Raw genomic sequence first — 17,196 nt, 5'->3', positions numbered from 1 at the left:
TAAAAGTTAGTTTTCTTGTTCACAGTATCGCTACTGTGTTCTTAACGTCACCACCACGTGACATCTGGTGGAGGTGCTTTGCGTTCATGCACCGGACGCCCCCACAAAGCCGTGACCCAAGCCCTCACTCGGAAGACACCAACGTCGACAAGAACCAGCGAGGTAGCCGCAGGCTGCAAGGACTGCCCCCGGAACACGGACTTTTGCCCGAGACGACTAGAAGGATGGCCACCAAGTCCACCCCAATGGCAGCACCAGCGTCACCCGTCGTGCTGCAGCAGCCCAGGGAGCCTCCGACGTTCCGCGGTTCAACTTTCGAGGACCCGGAAAGCTGGCTTGAGACGTACGAAAGAGTCGCTACCTTTAACAACTGGAACAGCGACGACAAACTGCGATATGTGTTCTTCGCTTTGGAAGACGCGGCCAGGACGTGGTTCGAAAACCGAGAAGCCACCTTAACAACCTGGGAACTTTTCCGAAGCGGCTTCCTGAAGACATTCGCAAGCGTCGTACGCCGAGAACGAGCCCAAGCGCTACTAGAAACCCGGGTGCAGCTACCTAATGAGACGACCGCGATCTACACGGAAGAAATGAGCCGTCTCTTCCGCCACGCCGACCCTGAAATGCCCGAGGAGAAGAAAGTCCGCCTGCTGATGCGTGGTGTGAAGGAGGAACTTTTTGCCGGAATGGTACGAAGCCCACCGAAGACCGTCGACGAGTTTCTTCACGAGGCCACCAGCATCGAGAAGACACTCGAGATGCGAAACCGGCAATTCGACCGCCGCACGACCTCGACAAACTACGTCGGAGTTCAGTCACTGGCCGCCGATGACCTACGCGAGACTATCCGAGCTGTCGTGCGGGAGGAGCTACAAAAGCTGTTCCCATCATCACAGCCTCAAGTGGCTTCGATTGCCGACGCCGTGCGTGAGGAACTCCAACAACAACTTGGAGTAGCCCCTGAATCGCCGCAGCGTGAGCCGCAAGCGATGACCTACGCCGCCGTCGCACGCCGTCAAGGACCCCCTCCGCGACCACGCCAGGGCCCTGTCACGCCACAGTTTCGTCGTCCGCCGCCGCCGCCGCCAGCACGACCACCCGTCGCCCAGCGCACCTACGCGAGGAAGACGGACATCTGGCGTGCTCCTGACCACCGCCCGCTCTGCTACCACTGCGGAGAAGCGGGTCACGTCTACCGACGATGTCCGTACCGGGAGATGGGACTGCGAGGTTTCGCCGTCAACGCGCCGCGTCCACAGCTTGGCGAGCGCCCACGTGACATCGCCGATTACCTCGCCGCTACTCAGTGGAGCCCTCGACGGCCGTCCCGTTCGCCATCACCAGGCCGCTACCTGTCGCCGCAGCGCCGACCATACACTGGCCCAGCCCGGGGCCGGTCAGCGAGCCCATATCCGGAAAACTAAAAGCAGCAACCGATGGAGGTGCGGTTCCTGTTCGTCGAACTGACGAAGATCCTCCGCCGCCGCCGAAGACGACGACGAAACGATCTCGACGACATAACAACGACACGCCGCCGTCCCGACGAAGTCAGGAAGGCAAGACTACACCGACGAACGACGACTTGACGACGCGACGTTCCAGCTTCAGTTCAACACGACGCAGCCGTGATCCGACGCCAAGACCAAACTGCAACGCCAGACAAAGAACCACCGACCTCGATGTACTTCTAGACGGCCACGCAGTCACTGCCTTAGTCGACACAGGGGCCGATTACTCCGTAATGAGTGGACACATCGCCGCCCAGTTGAAGAAGGTTAAGACTGCATGGGAGGGCCCCCAAATTCGGACCGCTGGAGGACACCTCATTACGCCGACTGGAATCTGCACGGCAAGAATAACCGTTCATGACCGGACTTACCCTGCCACCTTCGTTATCCTCCAACGGTGTTCACGAGACGTCATTCTCGGTATGGACTTCCTGAACCAACACGGCGCAGTCATCGACCTGAAGTCGAAGTCAATAACGCTGTCGGAAGATAAAGCGATACCGCCGGAGAGCCCTCGTAGTTACCACGCCTTGAGTGTGCTCGAAGACCAAGTGAGCATCCCGCCCCGCTCCAGCATTGTTATTTCGGTCGGCACCGAAATACCCGCTGACGTAGAAGGTGTCATCGAAGGCGATCAACGTCTCCTGCTAGACCGTGAAATTTGCGTCGCAAGAGGGATCGCTCGACTGCATGAAGGGAAAACTGAAGTGTTGCTGACAAACTTCAGCCACGAGTTCAAGCACATCAACAAGGGCACGACGATCGCGTACATCGAGGAAATTGTGGAAACCAGTAATGCGTTTGTCCTCTCGGATTCCGCCGCATCTACCCCGACGACCATGGTTCCCGAACCAGACTACGACATTAATACAAGTCTCCCAGTGATTGAGCAACAGCAGCTCAGAAGTCTGCTCCGACAATACAAAGGCTGCTTTTAGACGACATCGAGGATTCGACAAACACCAGTCGCCAAGCATCGCATAATCACCGAGGAGTACGCTCGACCACTCCGCCAAAGCCCTTACCGAGTTTCGCCGCGAGAACGCGAAGCTATAAGAGAACAAGTCGACGAAATGCTGCGCGACGACATCATCAAGCCGTCGAAAAGCCCGTGGGCATCCCCTGTTGTCCTGGTGAAGAAAAAGGACGGAACCCTACGTTTCTGCGTCGATTATCGTCGTCTGAACAAGATCACGAAGAAGGACGTATACCCCCTTCCACGAATAGACGACGCATTGGATCGGCTCTGCAACGCTAAGTACTTCTCGTCGATGGATCTCAAGTCTGGCTACTGGCAAATAGAAGTCGACGAGAGAGATCGCGAAAAGACCGCCTTCATCACGCCAGACGGCCTCTACGAGTTCAAGGTCATGCCATTCGGACTCTGCTCGGCGCCTGCAACTTTCCAGCGCGTCATGGACACGGTGTTAGCAGGATTGAAGTGGCAGACCTGCCTTGTTTACTTGGATGACGTCGTCGTCTTCGCCGAAAATTTCGACGATCACCTTAGGCGGCTTACAACAGTACTAGAGGCCATCAAGTCATCAGGGCTCACTCTGAAGACAGAAAAATGCCGCTTCGCTTACGACGAGCTTCTGTTCCTAGGCCACGTCATCAGTAAATCCGGAGTACGCCCCGACCCCCAGAAAACAGCCGCCATCGCAAAGTTCCCGCAGCCCACCGACAAGAAGGCAGTGCGTAGATTCCTTGGCATGTGTGCCTACTACAGGCGCTTTGTCAAGGACTTTTCACGCATCGCCGAGCCGTTGACACGTCTAACTAAATGTGATGTTGAGTTCAAGTGGGAAACGCCGCAGGCCGACGCATTTGAAGAACTCAAACGATGCATGCAGTCGCCGCCGGTGCTTGCGCACTTCGACGAGTACGCCGATACAGAAATCCATACTGACGCCAGTAGCCTAGGCCTCGGTGCCGTTCTAGTCCAGAGGAAAAACGGAGTTGAACAGGTGATATCTTACGTTAGCCGGTCACTGTCAAAAGCGGAAGGCAACTATTCTACGACCGAAAAGGAATGCCTCGCCATCGTTTGGGCTACAGCTAAATTTCGCCCTTATCTTTATGGCAGGCCATTCAAAGTCGTCAGTGACCATCACGCGTTGTGTTGGCTAGCGAGTATAAAGGATCCTTCAGGACGACTGGCGCGGTGGAGCCTCAGACTACAAGAATACGACATCACTGTCACCTACAAGTCCGGACGAAAACACTCCGATGCCGATTGCCTATCACGCGCCCCCATTGACCCGCCGCCGCAAGATGACGAAGATGACGACGCCTTCCTTGGCATGATAAGCGCGGAAGACTTCGCTGAACAGCAACGGGCAGACCCGGAGCTAGAAGGCCTGGTGGAATATTTGGAAGGGCACACCGACGTTGTCCCCAGGGCATTTAAGCGCGGATTATCTTCCTTCACGCTTCAACACAATCTCCTCGTGAAGAAGAACTTTTCACCAGTCCGCGCCAACTACCTTCTTGTTGTCCCGTCAGGACTTCGTCCAGAAGTATTGCACGCCCTGCATGACGATCCGACCGCTGGACACCTCGGTTTTTCCCGGACACTATCGAGGATACAAGAAAAGTATTATTGGCCGCGCCTGACCACCGACGTCGCCCGTTATGTCAGAACATGCCGAGACTGTCAGCGACGCAAGACACCGTCGACAAGGCCAGCCGGATTACTACAGCCAATCGAGCCTCCTTGCCGACCATTCCAGCAGATCGGGATGGACTTGCTGGGACCCTTTCCGACATCAACAACCGGAAATAAGTGGATCGTCGTGGCGACAGACTACCTCACCCGCTTCGCTGAAACTAAAGCACTGCCGAAAGGTAGCGCAGCCGAAGTGGCGAAATTCTTTGTCGAAAACATCCTGCTTCGACATGGCGCCCCAGAAGTCCTCATCACCGACAGAGGAACGGCCTTTACAGCAGAGCTCACTCAAGCCATTCTGAAATACAGTCAGACAAGGCACAGGAGGACCACGGCCTACCACCCACAGACGAATGGTCTTACGGAGCGGCTGAATAAGACCCTCGCCGACATGCTAGCGATGTACGTCGACGTCGAACACAAGACCTGGGATGCCGTCCTGCCGTACGTAACATTCGCTTACAACACGGCGGTGCAAGAAACAACACAGATCACGCCGTTTAAGCTGGTTTACGGCAGGAACCCGACGACGACGCTCGACGCCATGCTGCCCCACGTCACTGACGAAGAGAATGTTGACGTCGCTAGCTATCTCCAGCGCGCCGAAGAAGCCCGACAGCTCGCCCGCCTACGGATCAAGAACCAACAGAGGACCGACAGCCGACACTACAACCTCCGACGACGCTTTGTTGAGTACCAGACCGGCGACCGTGTTTGGGTTTGGACACCGATACGCCGAAGAGGACTCAGTGAGAAACTACTCCGACGCTATTTCGGACCCTACAAGGTCATCCGACGTATTGGCGCACTGGACTATGAGGTCGTGCCAGACGGCATTTCGCATTCACAGCGACGTCGCGCACGACCTGAAGTGGTCCACGTGGTGCGTCTTAAACCATTTTACGGACGCTAACGAACTTTCCTTATTTTTTTTTCTTTGCTATGAGTGCTTACTTATAATTTTAGATTGTTTGCAGCATCGGGTCGATGCTTTTTAAGAGGGGGGTATTGACACGTGTACTTGTCTTTATCGGGCGACAAGTTTTGTCGCCTAACAAATGTTATCGTACAGCGCGGGACGCGCCTGCATGTATCCGAAGTTTCTGGAAAGTTATCGATGCTTCTATCCGCTGTCTGTCGTCGCTGAACGTTGTGTTATCTGATTTCATCGCTTGACACGAATGGTGTAGAACATTTTAGAAGGCATGCGGGTCCCAACGTTTAATCTGGAACATTCGATGATTGCTGTATAAAAGCCGACGCGCTTGACCCGCTGATCAGATTTTCGACGATCGCCGACCGTGTTCGCTGCTATCGTTGTGCTATAAGTGTAGCCTGTTTTGTGGGCACAGGTTCGCCCAATAAAAGTTAGTTTTCTTGTTCACAGTATCGCTACTGTGTTCTTAACGTCACCACCACGTGACAATATGCCTAGTGGGAAGTGACGCAACTGCAGTGGAGGAGTCGGCTGGGTGTGTTTAGACAAGGACAGATTGTAGAAGCAGTTCCAAATATTTATTTTAGGCACGAAAACCATCCCACAGAATAGGACAGAGACTACTTTGTCACAGAAAAAATCTCAACTGTAAAAAAGTGCTAAAATCGCATTATCAGGCCGCAAAATTTTGCAACTGGAAGAGCGCATGGTATAGAGAGTAGTTTTCTACACATTAAACATTTCGCTATAGATCTATTGAACTAAGGTGAATTCAGTATGTGAAATAACATTACGTTGTGCGACCTGACCAATGAAATTCCTTATATGTTGTGCAGTGTGCATGCACAGATTGAAAAAAGAATGTTCGGTTTGCATTAGTACTTACTTCTCTGAATGGTTACTTACTGGGCACAAATAACACAAATAATTACATTCCGAAGTCTTAAACCTAAAGCTACGGTTCTTCCACTTTCATATAACTTCATCAGACACAGACCTCTCAACCCAAGCTTTGAATGATAAACCCGCCGTGGTTGCTCAGTGGCTATGGTGTTGGGCTGCTGAGCATGAGGTCGCAGGATTTAATCCCGGCCACGGTGGCCGCATTACGATGGGGGTGAAATGCGAAAACGGCCATTTAGGTGCACGTTAAAGAACCCCAGGTGGTCAAAATTTCTGGAGTCCTCCACTACGGCGTGCCTCATAAGCAGAAAAAACCCATAATTTATTTTTTGAATGATAAATTAGTCGATCTCTATAGCCTCGTCATAGCTTCAAAACGGCCCTTTATCACAATAATGATTCTGGCTGCCTGTGCATGATTTCCACCAACTCCAGCTACTGTGAAATTTGTTTTCTTGGAAACAAAATTGGAATAAGTATGCTGTTGACCTTGATAACTACCCCCATCGTTGAACAGTGAAGTGAGTACCTTAGTATATATGTTGCATATTTTTATCAATAACAAAACATAGCAACATAATTTTGCAGGAAACTGATCACAAGAGATGAACCTCAAGTAATTTTACAGAAATCGGAAATTATTTGTATTTTTTGAAGACAAAAATAGTTGATATTCTGACTTATGATTTTTTTTTACATTTACCATCCAGTTCCTAGCGTTAAAGAAAATGGTAAATACACTCTTTTGTAAGTTATGTAGCACATTACAAATAGAGCAAAAGATTTTCCATATGTAAGCAGTTCTAGGCATACCCAACCAGGAAACCCATCCATCCGTCATGTAAGATGAATCGCTATAAAGAAATTAATGTGTAAAACAAAATAAATTCGAAAAGAAAAATGTTGGCAATATTGAATTTTGAACCTAACACCCCACACTCCAGTCAGTCAAGAACTTTATTGAGGTCCTGAGGGGTCTAAGCCGTTGGAGATCGCACGCGGCGAGCTCTTTGGGCCGAAACCGTAGGCGACGCCCAAATCGGGACGGGAACGTGGTGACGCTCCGCAAGTTCTTGGGCCCTCTGGACGGCCTTGAATTGCAGTTTGAGGTCCGGGCTCCCCGCACTCTAATACTGAGTTTCTTATGCACTGGGCTATATACCCACGCTTGCTGAATATAGCTGAACCATATGAATGTTGTACCGGCAGTACAAAACAAATGTCAAGAACAGTTTCTGTGAAGGCTTTTGAAAGATTTGATGATGGTGGAATAAAAGCCATCTATAGAACCACACGTAGAGCCATCTTGGAGCGTTGTGCATATCATGAAAACTCAGACTTTGGGAAAATGTAATGCCAAACATGCCACATCCACAATGCATTTCAGTGGTCACGTGATGCGCCTTGCATTGAGGGTTCCTTCACCGACCGAAATGCCACTGATCTCCAAGGGCTCGTGTGCTTCGCATCTCGCAGCACAGATACACAAGGAGTCAATGAATTGATATAAGGAGTGATGATGGGTAGCATTGGTCTTGCCACGGTTGCTACTGGTTCAATGTGGGTGGATGAAGTGCTAAAAAGGGCTTATAATGATCAGAGCAATACTAGTGAGGTTGATAGTAGTTGATAGCAGTTGGATTGTGTCCCATAAGGACAGATAAATGTTAATAAGGAGCCAATCGATTGCGATAAGATTTATAATGACTTATAAGGGTTGATAAGCATTTATAATGACTGGCCGGATCAGGTTTGATAAGATTGATGGTGGTACTGGGTTGCATGGAGATGAGCAAGTGGCACAATGATTATGCATACTTGGACTACACCTGTGGAGTTCCTGCATGAATTCTTTGAAGTTTAACCCACCATTTCAAAATGCCAAATAAGCCACCAATTTTTTCGTGTATGTGAAAGTGGAAAGTTAGCATTTTTGTTCATGCCGTGCTATGATTAAACTCAACTTACCTTAATTCTGTGAGAGAGGTTGTATAGATGACTTTTCAATGTGTACAAAACTGTATTCTCTATACCACTCGCTTTTTAAGTTAGAACATTCTGAAACATGGATGTGACATTTTTGCACTTCATCTTATTCAAGATTTTTTCTGTGTGAAACAAAGACGTATGTGGGGAAAGTAGTCTCGGTTACAATGTGTGGATAGGTTTTTCTGTATAATACAAATATGTTAACAAAAAAAATATTCTGGACCTCTTTTGTAACTGTCATTAACTGATCACACACACGACTCCTCTACAACAGCGGTGTCGTTGCGATTTCCCACTGGCTGGTGCACCGGTCATATAAACGAAGCATTTTACAGAGCAGTGCCAGTAGTAGTTTCCCAGACCAGCCTTCACCAGCTTGCTTTGCGCTCTCTTGTGTGCTTGCTACCTTAACATATGGTAGGTGAAATATTGATACAGGAGCCCTGAAAACTAGGGGTGTGCGAATATTCAAAAATATTGAATATTTTTAATCATACTCGACTCGACAATAGGTACTCTATAATTTTTGAATATTCTATTGGATAGGAATATTTGAAATAAATTGAATATATTTCTTTCGGTGCAGGAGTAAATACGCTTTATAATGTTTGGTTTTAACCAAGGTAAGCAAGTGCGTGATTTTGTGCTGAATTTCGCGATTTTGTGCAGCTGGCAAAATTTCATTTGTAAAACATGCTTAGCCGCTGGACTTCTAAGCTGTGCAGCGAAGCTAACCTCTCTCTGGCAAAGGACACAGATTTGTAAACAGCGAGGGTGCACTCTTTTGCAGGTTGCAATCCTGAGCTTATTGCTTGTCAGCAAATTCGATGAGTTTCGGCTGGTACAGGGTCAAATGCCCCTGAGTTTCCAGGACATTCATGCAGTATAACAGGGCACAGGTTGGTGAGAACAGACAACCAGCGGAAATTATTCAATTTTCAAGAGATAACAATCTTTTAGTATACCTTACTAGTTTATTTTTGTACCAATGACAATGTAATTGCAGTGTTCCAACATGTTAAACCAACTTGCTAATAAATGCATGTGCATATCATTTGATGTTTGATTGTAAGTAATCATATTCAAACATTTTTATATTTGCACACCCCCTACTGAAAACCCAAGCTCATGTCATTTCGTGGCTTAAAAGAGGCAAAAAAGGTGTGATATTAGTCGCTTTTCCTTACTAACAGAAAAACAGCGAGCTTGGAATACAATATGAGTGTAATTTCTATTTTGTTATTCTACATACGAGGAAAATTCCAAATGAAAGTTCTCCTATTTTTGGGGGACATAGAGAAACTGTTAATACGGTGTTCACCACACTGTTGTGAGTGGCGCTTCCTCCACTCTCAAATAAGCCCGTGTGCGCTTTGCTCGGATGCTCAGTCTTGGTTTGGCAGCCATTGAAAATGAAGCTCCCGTTGAACACTACTGCCAAGTGTGAAGTTTGCGCAGTTATTAAATTTTTTAATGCAAAAAGCGTTAAGCAGGTTGAAATTCATAGGTAATTGATGGAAGTGTATGACCACTTGTGCATGGATGTCAAGAACGTTTGCAAGTGGTGTAGAGAGTTTACAACCGGCTGTACTGAAATTCACGACAAAGAAAGGAGCGGTAGGGCGTCCGTTTCCGAAGAGACAGTTGCGAAGATTGAGGTCATGCATGAAGATCGGAGGGTCACTCTGGGTACTCTCTGCATTTTGGTTCCCGGGGCTTCCCGAAGCACCATCCACAGGATTTTAATGGAAACGTTGCAATATCGGAAGGTGTGTCCAAGATGGGTACCATGGCATTCCACTTTACACCTGAGACAAAACAGTCCCACAAGTTGCGGCATCCCTCTTTGCCCCAGCCACAAAAATTCTAACACAGTCTGCCGATAAAGTCATGGCAACTGTGTTTTGGGACTAGAAAAGGGTACTGTTGGTCAACTTTCTGCCTGTTGAGACAGCAATAAACACTGACAGATATTGTGAAACACCAAAAAAACTCTCAAGGGCAATTCAGAACCGGAGAAGAGAATTAATAAGAATATAGCTGGTAACATACAGGAATTCTATAGCATTAACGAGAGGGTGGCAGGTCTTGTTGTGAAACTTAATAAGAGGTACAAAATGAAGATTGTACAGGTCTATGCCCCTACATCCAGTCATGATGACCAGGAAGTCGAAAGCTTCTATGAAGACATGGAATCGGCGATGGGTAGAGTGAAAACTAAATACACCATACTAATGGGCGACTTTAATGCCAAGGTAGGCAAGAAGCAGGCTGGAGACAAGGCAGTAGGGGAATATGGCATAGGCACTAGGAATATCAGGGGAGAGTTATTAGTAGAGTTTGCGGAACAGAATAACACGAGGATAATGAATACCTTCTTTCGCAAGAGGGATAGCCGAAAGTGGACGTGGAGGAGCCCGAATGGCGAGACTAGAAATGAAATTGACTTCATACTCTGCGCTAACCCTGGCATCATACAAGATGTGGACGTGCTCGGCAAGGTGCGCTGCAGTGACCACAGGATGGTAAGAACTCGAATTAGCCTAGACCTAAGAAGAGAACGGAAGAAACTGGTACATAAGAAGCCGATCAATGAGTTAGCGGTAAGAGGGAAAATAGAGGAATTCCAGAACAAGCTACAGAACAGGTATTCGGCTTTAACTCGGGAAGAGGACCTTAGTGTTGAAGCAACGAACGACAATCTTGTGGGCATCATTAAGGAGTGTGCAATGGAAGTTGGTGGTAACTCCGTTAGGCAGGATACTAGTAAACTATCGCAGGAGACGAAAGATCTGATCAAGAAACGCCAATGTATGAAAGCCTCTAACCCTACATCTAGAATAGAACTGGCAGAACTTTCGAAGTTAATCAACAAGTGTAAGACGGCTGACATAAGGAAGTATAATATGGATAGAATTGAACATGCTCTCAGAAACAGAGGAAGCCTAAAAACAGTGAAGAAGAAACTAGGAATTGGCAAGAATCAGACGTATGCGTTCAGAGACAAAGCCGGCAATATCATTACTAACATGGATGAGATAGTTCAAGTGGCTGAGGAGTTCTATAGAGATTTATACAGTACCAGTGGCACCCACGACAATAATGGAAGAGAAAATAGTCTAGAGGAATTCAAAATCCCACAGTTAACGCCGGAAGAAGTAAAGAAAGCCTTGGGAGATATGCAAAGGGGGAAGGCAGCTGGGGAGGATCAGGTAACAACAGATTTGTTGAAGGATGGTGGGCAGATTGTTCTAGAGAAACTGGCCACCCTGTATACGCAAGGCCTCATGACGTCGAGTGTACCGGAATCTTGGAAAAGCGCTAACATAATCCTAATCCATAAGAAAGGGGAAGCCAAAGACTTTAAAAATTATAGACCGATCAGCTTACTGTCCGTTGCCTATAAACTATTTACTAAGGTAATCGCAAATAGAATCAGGCACACCTTAGACTTCTGTCAAGCAAAGGACCAGGTAAGATTCCGTAAAGGCTACTCAACAATAGATCATATTCACACTATCAAACAGGTGATAGAGAAATGTGCGGAATATAACCAACTCTTATATATAGCTTTCATTGATTACGAGAAAGCGTTTGAATCTGTCGAAACCTCAGCAGTCATAGAGGCATTACGGAACCAGGGTGTAGATGAGCCGTATGTAAAAACACTGGAAGATATCTATAGCGGCTCCACAGCCACCGTAGTCCTCCACAAAGAAAGCAACAAAATCCCAATAAAGAAAGGCGTCAGACGGAGATACGATCTCTCCAATGCTATTCACAGCATGTTTACAGGAGGTATTCAGAGACCTGGATTGGGAAGAATTGGGGATAAAAGTTAATGGAGAATACCTTAGTAACTTGCGATTCACTGATGATATTGCCTTGCTTAGTAACTCAGGGGACCAATTGCAATGCATGCTCAATGACCTGGAGAGGCAAAGCAGAAGAGTGGGTCTAAAAATTAATCTGCAGAAAACTAAAGTAATGTTTAACAGTCTCGGAAGAGAACAGCAGTTTACGATAGGTAGTGAGGCACTGGAAGTGGTAAGGGAATACATCTACTTAGGGCAGGTAGTGACTGCGGATCCGGATCATGAGACTGAAATAATCGGAAGAATAAGAATGGGCTGGGGTGCGTTTGGCAGGCATTCTCAGATCATGAACAGCAGGTTGCCATTATCCCTCAAGAGAAAAGTCTTACCTGTGTCTTACCAGTACTCACCTATGGGGCAGAAACCTGGAGGCTTACGAAAAGGGTTCTACTCAAATTGAGGACGACGCAATGAGCTATGGAAAGAAGAATGATAGGTGTAACGTTAAGGGATAAGAAAAGAGCAGATTGGGTGAGGGAACAAACGCCAGTTAATGACATCCTAGTTGAAATCAAGAAAAAGAAATGGGCATGGGCAGGACATGTAATGAGGAGGGAAGATAACCGATGGTCATTAAGGGTTACGGACTGGATTCCAAGGCAAGGGAAGCGTAGCAGGGGGCGGCAGAAAGTTAGGTGGGCGGATGAGATTAAGAAGTTTGCAGTTTCCACGATTAGTACATGACCGGGGTTGTTGGAGGAATATGGAAGAGGCCTTTGCCCTGCAGTGGGCGTAACCAGGCTGATGATGATGATGATAATAATAACCAAAAAGGTGACAACTATGCAGAATCCTTTTCGTATCTCCGAAAATATTCGGCCAATCTGAAAAATTATTTCTGGCAAGCCTTTGGGAAGGGCAATGCGCTCGCTGCAATGCATATTTCAGTTTTCATAGAAAGTGTTTCCGGGCCCCTCAAGCTTTTTGTGGATACTCATGTACCATAAAACTAGTAATTACGAGGGCCACTTTTCTCGGAGTGTATCACTTAGCATGGGGAGGTTGTGAGCAGTGACAATTGTCAAGACAATGAAAGCCGTTCTAATGACCGTGACGAGGACAAAAGTACCCTTAGACTGTGTAGATAATTCTTCGAGGGGAAAAATGGGAAAATGAAGCCATTTCGTTTCAGTGCCTAAGCAAATCAATTTTCAGGTGCAAGGTGGGCTAGTTGGTTTCTTGGCTGACCTGTGAAACGTGTCACATTTTTATCTTGCAGGCTAGACCACCTGTCCAGTCAGCTTGTTCGGCGAGTGGCTGGGTATGTAGTTGGCTGAAAATGCTGCCTGTGCACATAGTTGAGAGCACAAGCAAGGCAGCAGTACATGCATTATAAATTATTAAGATATAAGGTTACAGACTTGCAAATCACTGATCACCTTGGTTCAATTAGTAATTACAGTTGGTACTACTGTGAACCTGAACGAATTTTGCAGCCAAGTCTGACAAATTTAAAAAATGTAAAAGGTGAAATCTTCAACATGCACTTACATTAGTCTATTTTTTTCTCCTCTCTGAGCAACGTGCTAGTGTGAGCCTTTCAACTATAATACTATTAGTGGTAGCTTATCACTGGTGTTGAGCAATTTTGTTTTTGGTGTGGAAGACTAAGCCTTTTTCTTTTGGTTGCATTGTGTATTGCAGTTTTTACCATGTCACCCAAGAAGTAGAGTAATTACTGTTTAAGAATAGACATACTGAGATGCATATATACATCGTTGAATGTAATTTCTGGTTGTGCAATAAAAATGCATCTTTTTCATAAAAGAATGGCTGTCCTCATTACTGTTTGATACAAGTGCTGCGTGGGGTGTTTCAGAGATCAAGTATCATTTACAGCAAGCACATATTTAACAACAGCACTGTAAAATGTAGCCCATACTGGACCTACTGTATACACATATACAACACATTGACATTTTTTATTTAATAATTTAAAGATTTCTTCATGATAGAAATTGCAGTTTCGGTGCCTTAACTCTCTTTGCACTATGTGTTGCACTTGATTAACTTGAAATGATCGGAACTGCTCACTTTTTAATTATTGGCATGAGATTGCTTCAAGACTTTTATTTCCGAGAATGATTATGTATTTATTTAAAATACCTTACAGGCCCAAAGGGCATTGAGTAAGGGGGGTTTAGTTATTACAATGAAAGTACAAGCAAACTAGTAACATCAAAATGTAATGCAACAAAGCAAATTGCAAAATACAAAACAAGGTTCCAATGCAAGTGAACAAAAATATGCAACACAACAAAATATTTATTTATTTATTTTATTTATTTACAATACTGCCAGTCTCTACTGAGACCATAGCAGGTTTGCAAAAAAGCACTAAAAGAGCATTTGACTGCAAGTGAAGAAGAAAGTGCAACACATCACAAAATGAACAAATTATGGACTAATCGGACTAATCCATAATACAGCGCTACTGCAAAAAATTCACCTCAAGCTTGTGACGGAAGTTATGTAGTATTGTGTTATTGGTCATGTAACCCCCCCTTACACAATGCTTCCTTGAAGAGTCTAAGGTACATTAAATAAATTACTTAACAAGAAAACATGCACTTTTTGTGACGGCAAGGGATTTATATATTTCAATCCACAGGCTTCTTTTACTAGTCAGCACTTAAGCTGTTTGGCATTATGGAGGCACCTAGGTCTTATTTCACTTGTTACCAAGCCAGAAACCTCTTACTCTTAGCGGTTTTATATCCGGTGGAAACAAAAGCTTCTCAAGGAGTGCAAACTGCACTGGAGTGCACAGATACGTCTGTGTTGTAACTTGGAAATGGATGCCAGACCATCTGGCTCTCTCAGGACATCAGGTAGTATACATATACTGCAACACTGCAGTAACACATACAGATACCATGTGTTTCAGTCAAGTAAATGTAAAAAAAAAGAGTTGTATATATTTGTGCATTTATTCCAGTAATCCATTATTTGCTGTGGTGGACATCAGGTGCATATATTGAAATTGCTTATGAACATGCAAACAGCTTGCTCATTAGATTTTTACCTATTACTTTTAGAGGCCATGTAGTAATGAAAGTCAAAGCTAGCCAGTCGGGAAAGTATTTCTTAGTAAGTACGTCAATTGGCAGCACCTTCAAGAAATGTGCACTAGAATTAAACGTTGCACGCAAAGCTTTCACACACTGACCAAACATAGTTAGGCGCGTAGAATAGAGAGCAGGATGTCACTGCATCTGGAATATCTTTAAACTGGTGCCGCTTATGAAGCTTCTGTCAAATATTCTTCCTGCACGAGCTAGGTGCAGTTTGGCAATCACATGATTCCAAAGTAAAGACAAATTTGCATAAAATTTTGTTGACATGTTCATTTAGAATTTGAAGATGTACAGCTGTAATTTACTGAGACTAATATTACTTGAATCCCCTTATCTGAGAAAATATGCATTTATTATCCACATAAAATTGTTTTAACACGTGGTATTGTTAAGTAGTCTCTATTTGTTCCCGACAGTACATTTAGTACTATGCACCTTTCGTTATACTAATTTGGATGGATATCGCAGGAGTTTTGTTGAGTGCGATTCTAAAACTACCAGAAAGGTGCGCATAGCAAGCACCCAGATGTTACTAAATATTCTCTTCAAAGAAGAAAATATATTGGGTGCCTGACAAAACAGTGCCCAATACACACTTGAAGCCGTGTTAGACCTTTAACATTGGGCACTTGAGACTGCAGTTAATCGAAATGTTCTGTGTAATGTATGGTGCACAAACACATCGTGCAGGCGGTGCTTGTGGCTGAGAAGCCTGTGTGTTGAATGATGTGTGAATATCTTTACTGTTATTTGCCTTCTTTACCATTGTATGAAGAAGAGATGTAAAAAATAGACAGCGAGAAGAGTGCATGTACATGCGTGCCTAACCGTACACAAAATAAAGTTTATCCAAACAAAGTGCCACTACCAACTGAATTTTTTTCACAGTACAGGTTTTTATTTTTTTTTATAACACCCATCATGTGTGGCTAAGGCAGAACTGTTGCTTAGCATGAGACAGCGGGATTAAATTGCAGCCACAGTGGCTGCATTTTGATGGAGTCAAAATGCAAAAACATCCATCTGCTGCCTGCATTGTAATGAATGTTAAAAAAGAACTAAATCTTCAAAAGTAATTGGAAGCCATCCACTATGGCATGCCTCTTAATCATACGGTGGTTTTGCTTTAAACATCAGAATTTTTTTTATATATATAAAAGTGGAGGTGCACATGGGTATTAATACGTTCCTTATACTACAGCATGCTGGAGAGCAATTCCCGTGTTGTACAATGAAAGTGATGTGTTGCTGACATACATTTCCCAATTTCTTGATATGAAATGCTATGAGGGCCTCTCCTGCCACTGACTCTCCGACCCTACTCATTGTCTTCAATATGAACTCTCCCAGTAGCTATAACAACTAAAGCAATGAGTTGCACTTTGCCAATAAGTAAAAGGAATGGGTGGAGCAGCAGGCCAGAGCCACACTATTGCAGGCACCTTTTTGTACAAAAGATAGCGTGTCTTTCTCTGTGTGCTACAAGTACATTATTGGCAGGGGAGAAACTCAAAACAGTGGGTCACTTCACTTGATCCCCCATATGGCACCTGTACAGCACTTTGAGTGGGAAATATGCACTTCACCACATGATAAGCAACGGAAGTTGGCTGCCAATAATAAAATCGCCTTCAGAACAACTCTGTGCTTGGTCACATCCACGCTCTGTATCCTGTTCTTTGAATGCATTCTCATGACAGTGTTTCGACGACCTGCAAAAAAAGAAAGCCTTGAAATGGGACAACCTTGCAGTAGACAATAGCAAAGTCCAGTGGAGCTGCTACAATGATTAACACAACAAACTTTTTTTTTCTACAAATTGTCAGTGTACACTGTAGGATCGGAGCTTCAGGAGGCCCATGAGGACTTATAAAAAAAATTCATTCAAGCAAGCAACACCTTGAAATTCCGCTCAGGTACTGCACCCTTTCCCATCTATGTGGCTGGAAATGCCACCGAGCACATCAGTGTGGTTAAGAGGCATATGAGGCTATTCAGTTGAAAATTTGAGCCTTTGCAATGTTGTGTGCTTTTTTAAAGGTTCAGCGTTTTCTCTTTTTTTTTGTAATTTGCACTTCCAGAAATGTAGCTACACGGCCTCCATTAAAACATCAAATAAAAGTAATGGTACGGCCTCTTCATACAAATGCGGTTCACTGTTTAATTGGCAGTGGAAAACGAGTACAATGTTTTTGTTCAACTGCAGCACTGCCCCTCATACATTGAGCATACTAATTAC

General features: G+C 45.3%; 1 long non-coding RNA gene across 1 annotated transcript in view; it reads right to left on the bottom strand.

Annotated features, from left to right (window-relative positions):
- Nucleotides 1-13,046, bottom strand: part of LOC135904284 (uncharacterized) — a 29,481-nt gene extending 16,435 nt beyond the window's left edge. The window contains exon 1 of the long non-coding RNA XR_011509592.1: nucleotides 12,231-13,046. This is a non-coding gene — a long non-coding RNA (uncharacterized lncRNA). The remainder of the gene's footprint in view (nucleotides 1-12,230) is intronic.
- Nucleotides 13,047-17,196: the final 4,150 nt, after the last annotated feature.

Source organism: Dermacentor albipictus, unplaced genomic scaffold, assembly GCF_038994185.2.
Source record: "Dermacentor albipictus isolate Rhodes 1998 colony unplaced genomic scaffold, USDA_Dalb.pri_finalv2 scaffold_15, whole genome shotgun sequence".
NCBI lineage: Eukaryota > Metazoa > Arthropoda > Arachnida > Ixodida > Ixodidae > Dermacentor > Dermacentor albipictus.
The sequence above is the reverse complement of the archived record's forward strand: the minus strand, read 5'-3'. Positions and strand labels throughout refer to the sequence as shown.